At 44.7% G+C, this 19,501-nt stretch overlaps 8 non-coding genes and 3 pseudogenes across 8 annotated transcripts; all 11 read right to left on the minus strand.

The window, feature by feature from the left end:
* Positions 1 to 1,103: 1,103 nt before the first annotated feature.
* On the minus strand, positions 1,104 to 1,294 carry LOC141224784 (U2 spliceosomal RNA). The gene has a single exon (XR_012292117.1). It is a non-coding gene; the product is annotated as a U2 spliceosomal RNA (small nuclear RNA).
* A 1,115-nt stretch (positions 1,295 to 2,409) lies between these two features.
* LOC141224785 (U2 spliceosomal RNA) lies at positions 2,410 to 2,600 on the minus strand. Its single transcript, XR_012292118.1, has one exon. It is a non-coding gene; the product is annotated as a U2 spliceosomal RNA (small nuclear RNA).
* Positions 2,601 to 3,715: 1,115 nt separating this feature from the next.
* Positions 3,716 to 3,906, minus strand: LOC141224787 (U2 spliceosomal RNA). The gene has a single exon (XR_012292120.1). It is a non-coding gene; the product is annotated as a U2 spliceosomal RNA (small nuclear RNA).
* A 1,115-nt stretch (positions 3,907 to 5,021) lies between these two features.
* LOC141224788 (U2 spliceosomal RNA) lies at positions 5,022 to 5,212 on the minus strand. Its single transcript, XR_012292121.1, has one exon. It is a non-coding gene; the product is annotated as a U2 spliceosomal RNA (small nuclear RNA).
* A 1,115-nt stretch (positions 5,213 to 6,327) lies between these two features.
* On the minus strand, positions 6,328 to 6,518 carry LOC141224789 (U2 spliceosomal RNA). Its single transcript, XR_012292122.1, has one exon. It is a non-coding gene; the product is annotated as a U2 spliceosomal RNA (small nuclear RNA).
* Positions 6,519 to 7,633: 1,115 nt separating this feature from the next.
* Positions 7,634 to 7,824, minus strand: LOC141224790 (U2 spliceosomal RNA). Its single transcript, XR_012292123.1, has one exon. It is a non-coding gene; the product is annotated as a U2 spliceosomal RNA (small nuclear RNA).
* A 1,118-nt stretch (positions 7,825 to 8,942) lies between these two features.
* Positions 8,943 to 9,121, minus strand: LOC141224472 (U2 spliceosomal RNA; annotated as a pseudogene).
* A 794-nt stretch (positions 9,122 to 9,915) lies between these two features.
* On the minus strand, positions 9,916 to 10,007 carry LOC141224578 (U2 spliceosomal RNA; annotated as a pseudogene).
* A 1,115-nt stretch (positions 10,008 to 11,122) lies between these two features.
* Positions 11,123 to 11,328, minus strand: LOC141224510 (U2 spliceosomal RNA; annotated as a pseudogene).
* Positions 11,329 to 17,520: 6,192 nt separating this feature from the next.
* Positions 17,521 to 17,711, minus strand: LOC141224791 (U2 spliceosomal RNA). Its single transcript, XR_012292124.1, has one exon. It is a non-coding gene; the product is annotated as a U2 spliceosomal RNA (small nuclear RNA).
* Positions 17,712 to 18,826: 1,115 nt separating this feature from the next.
* Positions 18,827 to 19,017, minus strand: LOC141224793 (U2 spliceosomal RNA). The gene has a single exon (XR_012292126.1). It is a non-coding gene; the product is annotated as a U2 spliceosomal RNA (small nuclear RNA).
* Positions 19,018 to 19,501: the final 484 nt, after the last annotated feature.

Genomic DNA, 19,501 nt, shown 5'->3' on the forward strand with positions numbered 1-19,501 from the left:
TTTCAAACTACGGAGCCACCCAAGGATCCTGAAAAGTCCATTTGTGGAGATGAGCTCCTGGACTCCCGTTAAGAAGACATGTTGTCAACCTCTAGATCCCTTACATGCCTGCACTTTTCGGCTTGCTGCTGCTGCAATCCACGCGTTTTAGATCTGCATAACTCCACCTCTTTAAACACAGCACCTTCACCCCCTGCTGTTCCCACCCGCCTCAACACCGTTGGAAGGGAGGAGAACCAATTAAGGCGGGGGGTGGGGTGGAACGAGCAGCTGTCTACCCTTAGCAGTAGGGCTCCTGATTACATACCTCTCCTGCTGCTGCTGCTGCTGGCTGTCCAGCAGCAGACTGAAGGTGGCTGCTGCTGTGCACAGGTATATAAAGGCTCAGAGCCTATTATGACACGCGCAGCCAGCGTTCCATTGCCACATTCTATCTACTGCAGGCAGGATACCTGGCTGGCTGAATGTCGCTGAGAAGCTCACAGAGACCGCCATAAGCAACAGTTTAACAGAATGCCACAGACTAATCAACCAAACTTTTTGGGTTGGGTTCTCTTTTATAGTCTGCAGGCATTAAATGAAAGAAGTCAGTGTTCCAGCAGAAGGAGACAACGTTTCAGAAAAGGCATTGTAGCAAACCAAAAAAGAAATTTTAAGCGCAGCAGAGTAACCAGCGCACATACCTGTTAGCTCAGGTGAGTTTAAAAGGCTGCTGTTGATAACAAGGGCATTTGCTAAATAGATGGTGTGTGTGCAACAATATACTGAAAGGTCAATTATATTGTGCAGCTTATCTCACCACCTGTAGTTATTTAGGTGAAAGCTCCAAAATGCTTGCCTAATATGTCTGTTTATCCAAAAGGAAGTAAAAAGGGAGAGCTAGAAAGATAGCATTGCATCACATTACATGGCAATGCAATGCACAGTTGCTGAAGTTGAACCAAAATGAGCTTGTAATCTGGCTTCTGCAACTTTGAACATGAAAAATCCAATGAGGAGAAGAAAAGCAAAGCCAAAGAGTCCATCCCAAAATCCGACAAACAAGCAAAATGAACAAAAAACATTGAATTCAATTCTTTCTGATTTTAGAAACTGCATTAAAGAAGGGGTGCACCGGTCCTGGAGATACTGCAATACCAGGTCAATGCGTGGAGTGGACAGAGCAAGCTCTTTTTCCATCTCCCTGTTCTAAAAATCCATTTAATATATGGTCCCCAGATAGGGGACGTATCAGATATTAAACTGATAAGAACAGATACTACACTTGATCTTAGCCAAAAGGCCGAGAAGCGATAACCAGAATTGGTTTCAAACTACGGAGCCACCCAAGGATCCTGAAAAGTCCATTTGTGGAGATGAGCTCCTGGACTCCCGTTAAGAAGACATGTTGTCAACCTCTAGATCCCTTACATGCCTGCACTTTTCGGCTTGCTGCTGCTGCAATCCACGCGTTTTAGATCTGCATAACTCCACCTCTTTAAACACAGCACCTTCACCCCCTGCTGTTCCCACCCGCCTCAACACCGTTGGAAGGGAGGAGAACCAATTAAGGCGGGGGGTGGGGTGGAACGAGCAGCTGTCTACCCTTAGCAGGAGGGCTCCTGATTACATACCTCTCCTGCTGCTGCTGCTGCTGGCTGTCCAGCAGCAGACTGAAGGTGGCTGCTGCTGTGCACAGGTATATAAAGGCTCAGAGCCTATTATGACACGCGCAGCCAGCGTTCCATTGCCACATTCTATCTACTGCAGGCAGGATACCTGGCTGGCTGAATGTCGCTGAGAAGCTCACAGAGACCGCCATAAGCAACAGTTTAACAGAATGCCACAGACTAATCAACCAAACTTTTTGGGTTGGGTTCTCTTTTATAGTCTGCAGGCATTAAATGAAAGAAGTCAGTGTTCCAGCAGAAGGAGACAACGTTTCAGAAAAGGCATTGTAGCAAACCAAAAAAGAAATTTTAAGCGCAGCAGAGTAACCAGCGCACATACCTGTTAGCTCAGGTGAGTTTAAAAGGCTGCTGTTGATAACAAGGGCATTTGCTAAATAGATGGTGTGTGTGCAACAATATACTGAAAGGTCAATTATATTGTGCAGCTTATCTCACCACCTGTAGTTATTTAGGTGAAAGCTCCAAAATGCTTGCCTAATATGTCTGTTTATCCAAAAGGAAGTAAAAAGGGAGAGCTAGAAAGATAGCATTGCATCACATTACATGGCAATGCAATGCACAGTTGCTGAAGTTGAACCAAAATGAGCTTGTAATCTGGCTTCTGCAACTTTGAACATGAAAAATCCAATGAGGAGAAGAAAAGCAAAGCCAAAGAGCCCATCCCAAAATCCGACAAACAAGCAAAATGAACAAAAAACATTGAATTCAATTCTTTCTGATTTTAGAAACTGCATTAAAGAAGGGGTGCACCGGTCCTGGAGATACTGCAATACCAGGTCAATGCGTGGAGTGGACAGAGCAAGCTCTTTTTCCATCTCCCTGTTCTAAAAATCCATTTAATATATGGTCCCCAGATAGGGGACGTATCAGATATTAAACTGATAAGAACAGATACTACACTTGATCTTAGCCAAAAGGCCGAGAAGCGATAACCAGAATTGGTTTCAAACTACGGAGCCACCCAAGGATGCTGAAAAGTCCATTTGTGGAGATGAGCTCCTGGACTCCCGTTAAGAAGACATGTTGTCAACCTCTAGATCCCTTACATGCCTGCACTTTTCGGCTTGCTGCTGCTGCAATCCACGCGTTTTAGATCTGCATAACTCCACCTCTTTAAACACAGCACCTTCACCCCCTGCTGTTCCCACCCGCCTCAACACCGTTGGAAGGGAGGAGAACCAATTAAGGCGGGGGGTGGGGTGGAACGAGCAGCTGTCTACCCTTAGCAGGAGGGCTACTGATTACATACCTCTCCTGCTGCTGCTGCTGCTGGCTGTCCAGCAGCAGACTGAAGGTGGCTGCTGCTGTGCACAGGTATATAAAGGCTCAGAGCCTATTATGACACGCGCAGCCAGCGTTCCATTGCCACATTCCATCTACTGCAGGCAGGATACCTGGCTGGCTGAATGTCGCTGAGAAGCTCACAGAGACCGCCATAAGCAACAGTTTAACAGAATGCCACAGACTAATCAACCAAACTTTTTGGGTTGGGTTCTCTTTTATAGTCTGCAGGCATTAAATGAAAGAAGTCAGTGTTCCAGCAGAAGGAGACAACGTTTCAGAAAAGGCATTGTAGCAAACCAAAAAAGAAATTTTAAGCGCAGCAGAGTAACCAGCGCACATACCTGTTAGCTCAGGTGAGTTTAAAAGGCTGCTGTTGATAACAAGGGCATTTGCTAAATAGATGGTGTGTGTGCAACAATATACTGAAAGGTCAATTATATTGTGCAGCTTATCTCACCACCTGTAGTTATTTAGGTGAAAGCTCCAAAATGCTTGCCTAATATGTCTGTTTATCCAAAAGGAAGTAAAAAGGGAGAGCTAGAAAGATAGCATTGCATCACATTACATGGCAATGCAATGCACAGTTGCTGAAGTTGAACCAAAATGAGCTTGTAATCTGGCTTCTGCAACTTTGAACATGAAAAATCCAATGAGGAGAAGAAAAGCAAAGCCAAAGAGTCCATCCCAAAATCCGACAAACAAGCAAAATGAACAAAAAACATTGAATTCAATTCTTTCTGATTTTAGAAACTGCATTAAAGAAGGGGTGCACCGGTCCTGGAGATACTGCAATACCAGGTCAATGCGTGGAGTGGACAGAGCAAGCTCTTTTTCCATCTCCCTGTTCTAAAAATCCATTTAATATATGGTCCCCAGATAGGGGACGTATCAGATATTAAACTGATAAGAACAGATACTACACTTGATCTTAGCCAAAAGGCCGAGAAGCGATAACCAGAATTGGTTTCAAACTACGGAGCCACCCAAGGATCCTGAAAAGTCCATTTGTGGAGATGAGCTCCTGGACTCCCGTTAAGAAGACATGTTGTCAACCTCTAGATCCCTTACATGCCTGCACTTTTCGGCTTGCTGCTGCTGCAATCCACGCGTTTTAGATCTGCATAACTCCACCTCTTTAAACACAGCACCTTCACCCCCTGCTGTTCCCACCCGCCTCAACACCGTTGGAAGGGAGGAGAACCAATTAAGGCGGGGGGTGGGGTGGAACGAGCAGCTGTCTACCCTTAGCAGGAGGGCTCCTGATTACATACCTCTCCTGCTGCTGCTGCTGCTGGCTGTCCAGCAGCAGACTGAAGGTGGCTGCTGCTGTGCACAGGTATATAAAGGCTCAGAGCCTATTATGACACGCGCAGCCAGCGTTCCATTGCCACATTCCATCTACTGCAGGCAGGATACCTGGCTGGCTGAATGTCGCTGAGAAGCTCACAGAGACCGCCATAAGCAACAGTTTAACAGAATGCCACAGACTAATCAACCAAACTTTTTGGGTTGGGTTCTCTTTTATAGTCTGCAGGCATTAAATGAAAGAAGTCAGTGTTCCAGCAGAAGGAGACAACGTTTCAGAAAAGGCATTGTAGCAAACCAAAAAAGAAATTTTAAGCGCAGCAGAGTAACCAGCGCACATACCTGTTAGCTCAGGTGAGTTTAAAAGGCTGCTGTTGATAACAAGGGCATTTGCTAAATAGATGGTGTGTGTGCAACAATATACTGAAAGGTCAATTATATTGTGCAGCTTATCTCACCACCTGTAGTTATTTAGGTGAAAGCTCCAAAATGCTTGCCTAATATGTCTGTTTATCCAAAAGGAAGTAAAAAGGGAGAGCTAGAAAGATAGCATTGCATCACATTACATGGCAATGCAATGCACAGTTGCTGAAGTTGAACCAAAATGAGCTTGTAATCTGGCTTCTGCAACTTTGAACATGAAAAATCCAATGAGGAGAAGAAAAGCAAAGCCAAAGAGTCCATCCCAAAATCCGACAAACAAGCAAAATGAACAAAAAACATTGAATTCAATTCTTTCTGATTTTAGAAACTGCATTAAAGAAGGGGTGCACCGGTCCTGGAGATACTGCAATACCAGGTCAATGCGTGGAGTGGACAGAGCAAGCTCTTTTTCCATCTCCCTGTTCTAAAAATCCATTTAATATATGGTCCCCAGATAGGGGACGTATCAGATATTAAACTGATAAGAACAGATACTACACTTGATCTTAGCCAAAAGGCCGAGAAGCGATAACCAGAATTGGTTTCAAACTACGGAGCCACCCAAGGATGCTGAAAAGTCCATTTGTGGAGATGAGCTCCTGGACTCCCGTTAAGAAGACATGTTGTCAACCTCTAGATCCCTTACATGCCTGCACTTTTCGGCTTGCTGCTGCTGCAATCCACGCGTTTTAGATCTGCATAACTCCACCTCTTTAAACACAGCACCTTCACCCCCTGCTGTTCCCACCCGCCTCAACACCGTTGGAAGGGAGGAGAACCAATTAAGGCGGGGGGTGGGGTGGAACGAGCAGCTGTCTACCCTTAGCAGGAGGGCTCCTGATTACATACCTCTCCTGCTGCTGCTGCTGCTGGCTGTCCAGCAGCAGACTGAAGGTGGCTGCTGCTGTGCACAGGTATATAAAGGCTCAGAGCCTATTATGACACGCGCAGCCAGCGTTCCATTGCCACATTCCATCTACTGCAGGCAGGATACCTGGCTGGCTGAATGTCGCTGAGAAGCTCACAGAGACCGCCATAAGCAACAGTTTAACAGAATGCCACAGACTAATCAACCAAACTTTTTGGGTTGGGTTCTCTTTTATAGTCTGCAGGCATTAAATGAAAGAAGTCAGTGTTCCAGCAGAAGGAGACAACGTTTCAGAAAAGGCATTGTAGCAAACCAAAAAAGAAATTTTAAGCGCAGCAGAGTAACCAGCGCACATACCTGTTAGCTCAGGTGAGTTTAAAAGGCTGCTGTTGATAACAAGGGCATTTGCTAAATAGATGGTGTGTGTGCAACAATATACTGAAAGGTCAATTATATTGTGCAGCTTATCTCACCACCTGTAGTTATTTAGGTGAAAGCTCCAAAATGCTTGCCTAATATGTCTGTTTATCCAAAAGGAAGTAAAAAGGGAGAGCTAGAAAGATAGCATTGCATCACATTACATGGCAATGCAATGCACAGTTGCTGAAGTTGAACCAAAATGAGCTTGTAATCTGGCTTCTGCAACTTTGAACATGAAAAATCCAATGAGGAGAAGAAAAGCAAAGCCAAAGAGTCCATCCCAAAATCCGACAAACAAGCAAAATGAACAAAAAACATTGAATTCAATTCTTTCTGATTTTAGAAACTGCATTAAAGAAGGGGTGCACCGGTCCTGGAGATACTGCAATACCAGGTCAATGCGTGGAGTGGACAGAGCAAGCTCTTTTTCCATCTCCCTGTTCTAAAAATCCATTTAATATATGGTCCCCAGATAGGGGACGTATCAGATATTAAACTGATAAGAACAGATACTACACTTGATCTTAGCCAAAAGGCCGAGAAGCGATAACCAGAATTGGTTTCAAACTACGGAGCCACCCAAGGATCCTGAAAAGTCCATTTGTGGAGATGAGCTCCTGGACTCCCGTTAAGAAGACATGTTGTCAACCTCTAGATCCCTTACATGCCTGCACTTTTCGGCTTGCTGCTGCTGCAATCCACGCGTTTTAGATCTGCATAACTCCACCTCTTTAAACACAGCACCTTCACCCCCTGCTGTTCCCACCCGCCTCAACACCGTTGGAAGGGAGGAGAACCAATTAAGGCGGGGGGTGGGGTGGAACGAGCAGCTGTCTACCCTTAGCAGGAGGGCTCCTGATTACATACCTCTCCTGCTGCTGCTGCTGCTGGCTGTCCAGCAGCAGACTGAAGGTGGCTGCTGCTGTGCACAGGTATATAAAGGCTCAGAGCCTATTATGACACGCGCAGCCAGCGTTCCATTGCCACATTCCATCTACTGCAGGCAGGATACCTGGCTGGCTGAATGTCGCTGAGAAGCTCACAGAGACCGCCATAAGCAACAGTTTAACAGAATGCCACAGACTAATCAACCAAACTTTTTGGGTTGGGTTCTCTTTTATAGTCTGCAGGCATTAAATGAAAGAAGTCAGTGTTCCAGCAGAAGGAGACAACGTTTCAGAAAAGGCATTGTAGCAAACCAAAAAAGAAATTTTAAGCGCAGCAGAGTAACCAGCGCACATACCTGTTAGCTCAGGTGAGTTTAAAAGGCTGCTGTTGATAACAAGGGCATTTGCTAAATAGATGGTGTGTGTGCAACAATATACTGAAAGGTCAATTATATTGTGCAGCTTATCTCACCACCTGTAGTTATTTAGGTGAAAGCTCCAAAATGCTTGCCTAATATGTCTGTTTATCCAAAAGGAAGTAAAAAGGGAGAGCTAGAAAGATAGCATTGCATCACATTACATGGCAATGCAATGCACAGTTGCTGAAGTTGAACCAAAATGAGCTTGTAATCTGGCTTCTGCAACTTTGAACATGAAAAATCCAATGAGGAGAAGAAAAGCAAAGCCAAAGAGTCCATCCCAAAATCCGACAAACAAGCAAAATGAACAAAAAACATTGAATTCAATTCTTTCTGATTTTAGAAACTGCATTAAAGAAGGGGTGCACCGGTCCTGGAGATACTGCAATACCAGGTCAATGCGTGGAGTGGACAGAGCAAGCTCTTTTTCCATCTCCCTGTTCTAAAAATCCATTTAATATATGGTCCCCAGATAGGGGACGTATCAGATATTAAACTGATAAGAACAGATACTACACTTGATCTTAGCCAAAAGGCCGAGAAGCGATAACCAGAATTGGTTTCAAACTACGGAGCCACCCAAGGATCCTGAAAAGTCCATTTGTGGAGATGAGCTCCTGGACTCCCGTTAAGAAGACATGTTGTCAACCTCTAGATCCCTTACATGCCTGCACTTTTCGGCTTGCTGCTGCTGCAATCCACGCGTTTTAGATCTGCATAACTCCACCTCTTTAAACACAGCACCTTCACCCCCTGCTGTTCCCACCCGCCTCAACACCGTTGGAAGGGAGGAGAACCAATTAAGGCGGGGGGTGGGGTGGAACGAGCAGCTGTCTACCCTTAGCAGGAGGGCTCCTGATTACATACCTCTCCTGCTGCTGCTGCTGCTGCTGGCTGTCCAGCAGCAGACTGAAGGTGGCTGCTGCTGTGCACAGGTATATAAAGGCTCAGAGCCTATTATGACACGCGCAGCCAGCGTTCCATTGCCACATTCCATCTACTGCAGGCAGGATACCTGGCTGGCTGAATGTCGCTGAGAAGCTCACAGAGACCGCCATAAGCAACAGTTTAACAGAATGCCACAGACTAATCAACCAAACTTTTTGGGTTGGGTTCTCTTTTATAGTCTGCAGGCATTAAATGAAAGAAGTCAGTGTTCCAGCAGAAGGAGACAACGTTTCAGAAAAGGCATTGTAGCAAACCAAAAAAGAAATTTTAAGCGCAGCAGAGTAACCAGCGCACATACCTGTTAGCTCAGGTGAGTTTAAAAGGCTGCTGTTGATAACAAGGGCATTTGCTAAATAGATGGTGTGTGTGCAACAATATACTGAAAGGTCAATTATATTGTGCAGCTTATCTCACCACCTGTAGTTATTTAGGTGAAAGCTCCAAAATGCTTGCCTAATATGTCTGTTTATCCAAAAGGAAGTAAAAAGGGAGAGCTAGAAAGATAGCATTGCATCACATTACATGGCAATGCAATGCACAGTTGCTGAAGTTGAACCAAAATGAGCTTGTAATCTGGCTTCTGCAACTTTGAACATGAAAAATCCAATGAGGAGAAGAAAAGCAAAGCCAAAGAGTCCATCCCAAAATCCGACAAACAAGCAAAATGAACAAAAAACATTGAATTCAATTCTTTCTGATTTTAGAAACTGCATTAAAGAAGGGGTGCACCGGTCCTGGAGATAATGCAATACCAGGTCAATGCGTGGAGTGGACAGAGCAAGCTCTTTTTCCATCTCCCTGTTCTAAAAATCCATTTAATATATGGTCCCCAGATAGGGGACGTATCAGATATTAAACTGATAAGAACAGATTTTTTTTTTTTTTTGAAAGCCCGAATTCGTGTACAAAACCCGAGTGCGCTTAAAAAAGTGACAAGTGCCACAAAAAAAGTGCACTAGGATGCTGGTCTTCTTGAAACCCTCTCCAAAAGGAGAAGGGTCCCCCAAACCATTCCCCGTCCCTCCGAGCCAAAAGGCCACAGCGAGGAACAGGGACAAAAAGCCACCTCCAGCCGAAGCCAGAGGCGACCCAATCTTACCCCCAGCACCTGCCCGAGTTCTCACCCGAGCAAGGCACTGGGAGCCAAAGACTGTGCTCCCCTCCCGGAAGAGGGGAGCCAACAACGCTCTCCTCCCAAAAGAGGAGAGCCAGGGGGGTTCAGGGGGGAGCGGAACCTGATGGCCACACACTCCCCCCCTAGACCTGCCAAGAGAGGAACCCGTAAGGGAACCGCATCCCGACAAAATCCTAGTAGGACGTGACACACGTGAATAAGTGGACACACAGTGACAAAGAAATTAAATAAATAGTGAAGGTTTCACAGTATAATACTGCCCGGACCTTCGACCGGGAATTGAAAAATTCCCCATCCTAAGGCCAGAAGGCCCGGAATAAGGGTGTGTGCGAAGAAAGAAAATTTGAAGTGCTTGTGCAAATGTGCCATAAACTCAAGTGGGGTTCCCAATCCCAGTGAGTTAAGGCACCCCAGGGTCACCACTCCTGGGGCACTTCACACTTCGGGCTTTCGATCTTCCCCGGCCCAATGGCGTCGATCCTGAGGGGCCATGCTTTCCACCAGATGACTATATTAGCCACCTGGCGTACTAACAAGCGCCTAAACCCCAGTGTGCATAATGTATCAATCTACTAGGGCGGCCAACATCCAAAACCGCCTTTTCGAAAGATACTACACTTGATCTTAGCCAAAAGGCCGAGAAGCGATAACCAGAATTGGTTTCAAACTACGGAGCCACCCAAGGATCCTGAAAAGTCCATTTGTGGAGATGAGCTCCTGGACTCCCGTTAAGAAGACATGTTGTCAACCTCTAGATCCCTTACATGCCTGCACTTTTCGGCTTGCTGCTGCTGCAATCCACGCGTTTTAGATCTGCATAACTCCACCTCTTTAAACACAGCACCTTCACCCCCTGCTGTTCCCACCCGCCTCAACACCGTTGGAAGGGAGGAGAACCAATTAAGGCGGGGGGTGGGGTGGAACGAGCAGCTGTCTACCCTTAGCAGGAGGGCTCCTGATTACATACCTCTCCTGCTGCTGCTGCTGCTGGCTGTCCAGCAGCAGACTGAAGGTGGCTGCTGCTGTGCACAGGTATATAAAGGCTCAGAGCCTATTATGACACGCGCAGCCAGCGTTCCATTGCCACATTCCATCTACTGCAGGCAGGATACCTGGCTGGCTGAATGTCGCTGAGAAGCTCACAGAGACCGCCATAAGCAACAGTTTAACAGAATGCCACAGACTAATCAACCAAACTTTTTGGGTTGGGTTCTCTTTTATAGTCTGCAGGCATTAAATGAAAGAAGTCAGTGTTCCAGCAGAAGGAGACAACGTTTCAGAAAAGGCATTGTAGCAAACCAAAAAAGAAATTTTAAGCGCAGCAGAGTAACCAGCGCACATACCTGTTAGCTCAGGTGAGTTTAAAAGGCTGCTGTTGATAACAAGGGCATTTGCTAAATAGATGGTGTGTGTGCAACAATATACTGAAAGGTCAATTATATTGTGCAGCTTATCTCACCACCTGTAGTTATTTAGGTGAAAGCTCCAAAATGCTTGCCTAATATGTCTGTTTATCCAAAAGGAAGTAAAAAGGGAGAGCTAGAAAGATAGCATTGCATCACATTACATGGCAATGCAATGCACAGTTGCTGAAGTTGAACCAAAATGAGCTTGTAATCTGGCTTCTGCAACTTTGAACATGAAAAATCCAATGAGGAGAAGAAAAGCAAAGCCAAAGAGTCCATCCCAAAATCCGACAAACAAGCAAAATGAACAAAAAACATTGAATTCAATTCTTTCTGATTTTAGAAACTGCATTAAAGAAGGGGTGCACCGGTCCTGGAGATACTGCAATACCAGGTCAATGCGTGGAGTGGACAGAGCAAGCTCTTTTTCCATCTCCCTGTTCTAAAAATCCATTTAATATATGGTCCCCAGATAGGGGACGTATCAGATATTAAACTGATAAGAACAGATTTTTTTTTTTTTTTTTTTTTTTTTTTTTTTTTTTTTTTTAACCAAATCAGATAGGCCGGAGCATAAGCTCAATCAAATCGACTTACAAAAGCCTTTCATTGACACTTAGCCTTTCATCACACTTGGTATATAATCAAAAATAAAACCAAACCTTATCATCAGGTACATTATACACTACGAATTAAACTTTACCAAAAACCTCCACTTTTTAAACTTCCAGATCCCTTCAGCATCTATAATACTTCCACGTTCCTGATCCCAGAGGTATATTACATACATACGTGACAGAATCAATCTCAAACATTCATTAACTGACATTTTCTTCCTTTTAAAAACTAACAAATTCCTCGCATCCCACAAACTTTCAATTACACACACCACCAACAACCATAAAATCCTATCCTTAATTCTACTACATGCACCCATCCCAAACATAGCAAGTTTCCAATTAACATACTTTACACCCACCAATTCCTTGCAAAGTCCCCCTATACCCTTCCATACATCATATGCAAAATCACAATCCCATACCATATGTCTAACATGCTCTCTCAAACCACATCCATCCCTCGGGCATACCTCAGATTTAACTAAATCCCTCTTCTTTTGCACATCTCTAACAGGCAAAATGTCATGCAATATCATCCAAGCGATATCTCTCTGTCTGTTAGTCACACCATCTATACTTAATTTTCTCCACATCTCGGTTACTTCCTCCCCTCTCAACCCATTGATATTACATACCACCTCACGCTCACGCACCATCCTAATGACTTTCTTCTTTTGCCTAAAATCACTCATGTTAACGGACAACAAATCATACTTCCTTACAAATTTCTCAACACAACCATACCATACAGGACACTTAAAAGCAACAGGCACTCTAGCATCCCTTTTGACCCACTTTAAGCCATAAAGCATCCATCCAGCCGAATACTTCATCATATAAGCACACTTATTACTTTTCCCTAGAACCACCACCACCATTTTCACGTAACCAATCCCTAAAAAGAAATCAATATTTGGAAAATCCAAACCACCATTTACACATAACTTATAGACATATTCCCGTTTCAATTTCTCCATGCGACTTCCCCAAAGAAAATTAAAGATGAATTTCTCAGTTTTCCTAATTTTCTTAAAAGCAGCAGGATATACATTCGCAACAAACAACAAAATAGGCAAAATAACCGCCTTAATAATCAGAACTTTCCCAGTCAGAGTTAATTCTCTCATTCGCCAAAAATTCAACTTGCGCACCACTCTCACCCCACAATCTTCCCAACTCTCATTTCCTTTCAAATCATCATTAAACTTAATCCCAAGCACCTTTATTGCACCATCCTCACACCTCACACCATCCATCCGTACATTCCTCTCACCAAAACATTTAAAGGAACTCTTAGTCCAATTGACCTTAAAAGCTGAGACACTACAAAACAAACTTAATATCAACCTTGCCCTACTCATCGCAGCCATATTCCCACTCACAATCACTACATCATCCATGTAACCTAGAATTCTCACATCCTTTCCATTACTCCCAGGAATCATCACACCTCTCATAACCTTATCCTTCCTAACCATACACATCAACACTTCAATCACACTAATAAACAAAAAAGGGGACATAGGGCACCCCTGACGCACTCCTGATTTAATTCTCACTTTCTCACTTAACCACCCATTCACCAAAAATTCACTTGAAACATTACAATACAAACTCCTAACACAGTTTACAAAATTCCTGGAATAACCCATCTTAGACAAAACCTTAAACATAAAGCTATGTGACACACGGTCAAAAGCTTTTTCAAAATCAACCGAAAACAACAAACATTTCTGCTTACGACTCATACAATCCCCAATCACATCACGCAACAACACCAAATTTTCAGTCATACTTCTCCCAGGCACTGCACACACTTGATCTTCATCCACCACACCGCCAATCACTTCCCGCATCCGGCTAGCCAACAATTTACTAAACACCTTATAGTCTGCATTCAAAAGGGTGATTGGCCTCCAATTCCCCAAATCCTTTTTATCACCTTTCTTATGAACCAAAACCACCACCCCATCTCTCATAGATTCACTCAACATATTCTCCGTGAACATATACTGGCACACCTCCAATAAGTCATTTCCCATCGTGTCCCATTCCTTAACATATAACTCCACGGGCAGTCCATCCTTCCCAGGTGTTTTATTCTTACTCGCAGACATCACCACTTTTTTAACTTCATCCAACACAATTACATCATCCAATATTTCACGTTCATCCTCACCCAAACAACCTTCTAAACACCCCAAAGCATCAGTCAACATCCTATCATCAACCCATTTTTCCCCATACAACTCCTTATAAAACAACACCACCTCCTGCATCACATCCTTCCCACTCACACACACCCCATCACCATTCACCACCTCATCCATATCTACTTTCTTCCCAAAAACTTTTTTGAAAAAAAACCTTGTGCATTTCTCATTTTTCTCCAAATGTTCAATCTTAGAACGGTAAATAATTTCTTTCCCTTTACCCTCAATATATTTCTTAATCTCTTCTTTCACTTGACACATCAAAACATCCACATCCACTCCAATCATCCTTAACTTCCTCAGCCACTCCAGTCTAGAGCTTAAATCATTAAATTTTGCTCTATTCATTGCTGCTTTCCTCCTGCCCCTTTTTCTAAAGAAAAAAACAATCTCACTCTTCATCCAGTCCCACCACTCAAGCACATTCCTGAAATCACTTTTTTTATCCCTCCACCTAACATACATTCGCCTAAAATCACGCATGATCCTATTATCTTCCAGCAAACACACATTAAGTTTCCACACGCCACCACCATATACAAAGGAAATCTTACCTTCTAGACGTGCCCTCAAACACACATGGTCAGAGAAGGGAACATCTTCCTGCTGGAAATTCCTACAAATAACATTTTGTGAAGAAAAGAAGATACGGTCTATTCTAGACTCTATGCCTCCCCTGTCGGCCTTATAGGTCGCAGGAGGTGGATTACCTAAAAAAACTTCCGCAGCATCCTGTAAGGAAAAATCCGCCACAAGACTCTTGAGTCTTTTACCTGTAACATCCATCTTATCCCCCTCCGTCACACAATTGAAATCTCCAACAAAAATTATTGGCATTTTGCCAGATAAAAAAAAACATAATTTCTCAAAAATTTCCAGCCTCTCCCCTTTATCTATTGGTGCATACATATTTACCACCCTAACCCTCCACCCCCTACAATTTAACTTACATATTACACACCTCCCCGCCTCCACCACCATGTAACTTTCTATCTTAACACTATAACCCTTCACCAAAACACCTACCCCACAATTTTTATTACATACAGAACCAGACCACACACTTTGACCTAAAGGCCATGCATTTTCACTTAAGGGATCGGAGATCCCACACTCCTGGACACAGTATACGTCCGCATCCAAGTTGCTCAAGTAGTCCAAAATTGCCACTCTTCTCGACTCAGATTTAATCAGCCGAACATTTAGCGACAAGATGCTGAGAGCAACTTGGGCACCCATCTATTAATTTGATGTGGCAGGTCACGACAACATGCCCACCTGTACATCATCCTAACCCTTCTGGGGGTAGGACGCTGGACGTGCAGATATCGTAGTTTGTGCCTTCCCCCAAAAAAGACACATCTTGGGGATCGGATGCAGTAGGGTACACCCGGGCTGGACTCACACTGCAGTCACTTAAAGGGGAAAAGGATGGTTCAGTTTTCTTCTTTTTCTTCACTGAAGCGCCTCCATCTTCATCTGAACTATAATCCCGCCGCTGGGGGTCAAAGTCCCCCTGACCTCCCTCCTCCTCAAGGTCAGAAACGACATCGCTCCAGGCCACTTGCGGTGTTCTGGTCAGATCAGACTCCTCTTCCCCCTGCATTGTAACCATCATGTCTGGAATTTCAGCCTCCAGATCCTCCACCGGGGCCACTTCCATGCCTATACGATCATCAGTTATCGTCTCAGACTCACTGACATCTGAAGCCACAGACGCGGCCCTCTGCACCGGTGGCTCAGGTGCCAGCTCCATATTTCCTCTTACATTCACACGAACCAGTTCTGGAAAAGCAACCCGAGCCTCCTCCTCATCCAGGAAAGCCAGAGTAGATATCGGAGCAGTCGGAGTTGGAGCAGTCGGAGTTGTAGCTGTGGGTGCAGGAGATTCATTTCTTCTCCTTCCCCTTCCCGCTGCCCCCGCATATGAACCAGGATGGAATATACAGTCTCTGAAGGCATGCCCCTTCTCTCCGCAGAGGTTACAGACTATTTCATTTTTGCAATTATTGGAAGAATGACCCACCTCATTGCACTTCCTGCAAATAATCTGTCTGATGTCGCATGCTTCCTGAGTATGGCCATACCTCCTACAATGACGACAAAACCTGGGCGCATTGGGGAAGAACAGGTAACCCCGCTCACTCCCAATGGAAAAATTTGATGGAGGATAATGTATACCCCCTGGTTCATCAGGACTTTCCCGGAACTTGACCATGAAACGATATTTACCGGTCCATAGTTCCTCCTCATTCATGACTTTTACTGCCACCTTGGTAATATAGCAGTGCCTATTTAGAAAGGCATAAATCAAAGCCAAGTCCACATGTGGGTTGTACATGAAAACAGTCAGAGGTACCTCTTTGGAGCAATACAAGATGACAAAAGTCAGCCCATCCAAATATTGATTGTCCAGATTCTTTTTCAAACAATCATAGAAATTGTTGCAAACAGCCATAGAAGTAAATACAAGATTATACTTGCTTTTGAATTGCTGGAGGCACAAGATTTCTTCCTTCTTCACTTCAAGGAGTCCAAACAAAATCTCCTTCACCACGAAGCTGAGGGTAAAGATTCCTTCTTTGCCTTCTTCCACATCAATCTGGATTCCAAACTTCACTCGAGCCTCACCGGGCCCAGCGTATCGAATGCGTCCCATTATCGCTAGTCGTGTCTACTGGCCAACTCCTTATAGCAGCAAGTGGCTTAAGCCATAAAATGGCGATGCCACAGGGCCAAGAGTTAACGCACAGACAGCCAAATGACTAGACCCATTACAGATCTGAGCCAAAAGGCCGAGAAGCGATAACCAGAATTGGTTTCAAACTACGGAGCCACCCAAGGATCCTGAAAAGTCCATTTGTGGAGATGAGCTCCTGGACTCCCGTTAAGAAGACATGTTGTCAACCTCTAGATCCCTTACATGCCTGCACTTTTCGGCTTGCTGCTGCTGCAATCCACGCGTTTTAGATCTGCATAACTCCACCTCTTTAAACACAGCACCTTCACCCCCTGCTGTTCCCACCCGCCTCAACACCGTTGGAAGGGAGGAGAACCAATTAAGGCGGGGGGTGGGGTGGAACGAGCAGCTGTCTACCCTTAGCAGGAGGGCTCCTGATTACATACCTCTCCTGCTGCTGCTGCTGCTGGCTGTCCAGCAGCAGACTGAAGGTGGCTGCTGCTGTGCACAGGTATATAAAGGCTCAGAGCCTATTATGACACGCGCAGCCAGCGTTCCATTGCCACATTCCATCTACTGCAGGCAGGATACCTGGCTGGCTGAATGTCGCTGAGAAGCTCACAGAGACCGCCATAAGCAACAGTTTAACAGAATGCCACAGACTAATCAACCAAACTTTTTGGGTTGGGTTCTCTTTTATAGTCTGCAGGCATTAAATGAAAGAAGTCAGTGTTCCAGCAGAAGGAGACAACGTTTCAGAAAAGGCATTGTAGCAAACCAAAAAAGAAATTTTAAGCGCAGCAGAGTAACCAGCGCACATACCTGTTAGCTCAGGTGAGTTTAAAAGGCTGCTGTTGATAACAAGGGCATTTGCTAAATAGATGGTGTGTGTGCAACAATATACTGAAAGGTCAATTATATTGTGCAGCTTATCTCACCACCTGTAGTTATTTAGGTGAAAGCTCCAAAATGCTTGCCTAATATGTCTGTTTATCCAAAAGGAAGTAAAAAGGGAGAGCTAGAAAGATAGCATTGCATCACATTACATGGCAATGCAATGCACAGTTGCTGAAGTTGAACCAAAATGAGCTTGTAATCTGGCTTCTGCAACTTTGAACATGAAAAATCCAATGAGGAGAAGAAAAGCAAAGCCAAAGAGTCCATCCCAAAATCCGACAAACAAGCAAAATGAACAAAAAACATTGAAATCAATTCTTTCTGATTTTAGAAACTGCATTAAAGAAGGGGTGCACCGGTCCTGGAGATACTGCAATACCAGGTCAATGCGTGGAGTGGACAGAGCAAGCTCTTTTTCCATCTCCCTGTTCTAAAAATCCATTTAATATATGGTCCCCAGATAGGGGACGTATCAGATATTAAACTGATAAGAACAGATACTACACTTGATCTTAGCCAAAAGGCCGAGAAGCGATAACCAGAATTGGTTTCAAACTACGGAGCCACCCAAGGATCCTGAAAAGTCCATTTGTGGAGATGAGCTCCTGGACTCCCGTTAAGAAGACATGTTGTCAACCTCTAGATCCCTTACATGCCTGCACTTTTCGGCTTGCTGCTGCTGCAATCCACGCGTTTTAGATCTGCATAACTCCACCTCTTTAAACACAGCACCTTCACCCCCTGCTGTTCCCACCCGCCTCAACACCGTTGGAAGGGAGGAGAACCAATTAAGGCGGGGGGTGGGGTGGAACGAGCAGCTGTCTACCCTTAGCAGGAGGGCTCCTGATTACATACCTCTCCTGCTGCTGCTGCTGCTGGCTGTCCAGCAGCAGACTGAAGGTGGCTGCTGCTGTGCACAGGTATATAAAGGCTCAGAGCCTATTATGACACGCGCAGCCAGCGTTCCATTGCCACATTCCATCTACTGCAGGCAGGATACCTGGCTGGCTGAATGTCGCTGAGAAGCTCACAGAGACCGCCATAAGCAACAGTTTAACAGAATGCCACAGACTAATCAACCAAACTTTTTGGGTTGGGTTCTCTTTTATAGTCTGCAGGCATTAAATGAAAGAAGTCAGTGTTCCAGCAGAAGGAGACAACGTTTCAGAAAAGGCATTGTAGCAAACCAAAAAAGAAATTTTAAGCGCAGCAGAGTAACCAGCGCACATACCTGTTAGCTCAGGTGAGTTTAAAAGGCTGCTGTTGATAACAAGGGCATTTGCTAAATAGATGGTGTGTGTGCAACAATATACTGAAAGGTCAATTATATTGTGCAGCTTATCTCACCACCTGTAGTTATTTAGGTGAAAGCTCCAAAATGCTTGCCTAATATGTCTGTTTATCCAAAAGGAAGTAAAAAGGGAGAGCTAGAAAGATAGCATTGCATCACATTACATGGCAATGCAATGCACAGTTGCTGAAGTTGAACCAAAATGAGCTTGTAATCTGGCTTCTGCAACTTTGAACATGAAAAATCCAATGAGGAGAAGAAAAGCAAAGCCAAAGAGTCCATCCCAAAATCCGACAAACAAGCAAAATGAACAAAAAACATTGAATTCAATTCTTTCTGATTTTAGAAACTGCATTAAAGAAGGGGTGCACCGGTCCTGGAGATACTGCAATACCAGGTCAATGCGTGGAGTGGACAGAGCAAGCTCTTTTTCCATCTCCCTGTTCTAAAAATCCATTTAATATATGGTCCCCAGATAGGGGACGTATCAGATATTAAACTGATAAGAACAGATACTACACTTGATCTTAGCCAAAAGGCCGAGAAGCGATAACCAGAATTGGTTTCAAACTACGGAGCCACCCAAGGATCCTGAAAAGTCCATTTGTGGAGATGAGCTCCTGGACTCCCGTTAAGAAGACATGTTGTCAACCTCTAGATCCCTTACATGCCTGCACTTTTCGGCTTGCTGCTGCTGCAATCCACGCGTTTTAGATCTGCATAACTCCACCTCTTTAAACACAGCACCTTCACCCCCTGCTGTTCCCACCCGCCTCAACACCGTTGGAAGGGAGGAGAACCAATTAAGGCGGGGGGTGGGGTGGAACGAGCAGCTGTCTACCCTTAGCAGGAGGGCTCCTGATTACATACCTCTCCTGCTGCTGCTGCTGCTGGCTGTCCAGCAGCAGACTGAAGGTGGCTGCTGCTGTGCACAGGTATATAAAGGCTCAGAGCCTATTATGACACGCGCAGCCAGCGTTCCATTGCCACATTCCATCTACTGCAGGCAGGATACCTGGCTGGCTGAATGTCGCT

This window comes from Phyllobates terribilis, unplaced genomic scaffold (genome assembly GCF_046119375.1).
Source record: "Phyllobates terribilis strain yellow unplaced genomic scaffold, ASM4611937v1 Scaffold_393__1_contigs__length_1774422, whole genome shotgun sequence".
In the NCBI taxonomy this organism is placed as follows: Eukaryota; Metazoa; Chordata; class Amphibia; order Anura; family Dendrobatidae; genus Phyllobates; species Phyllobates terribilis.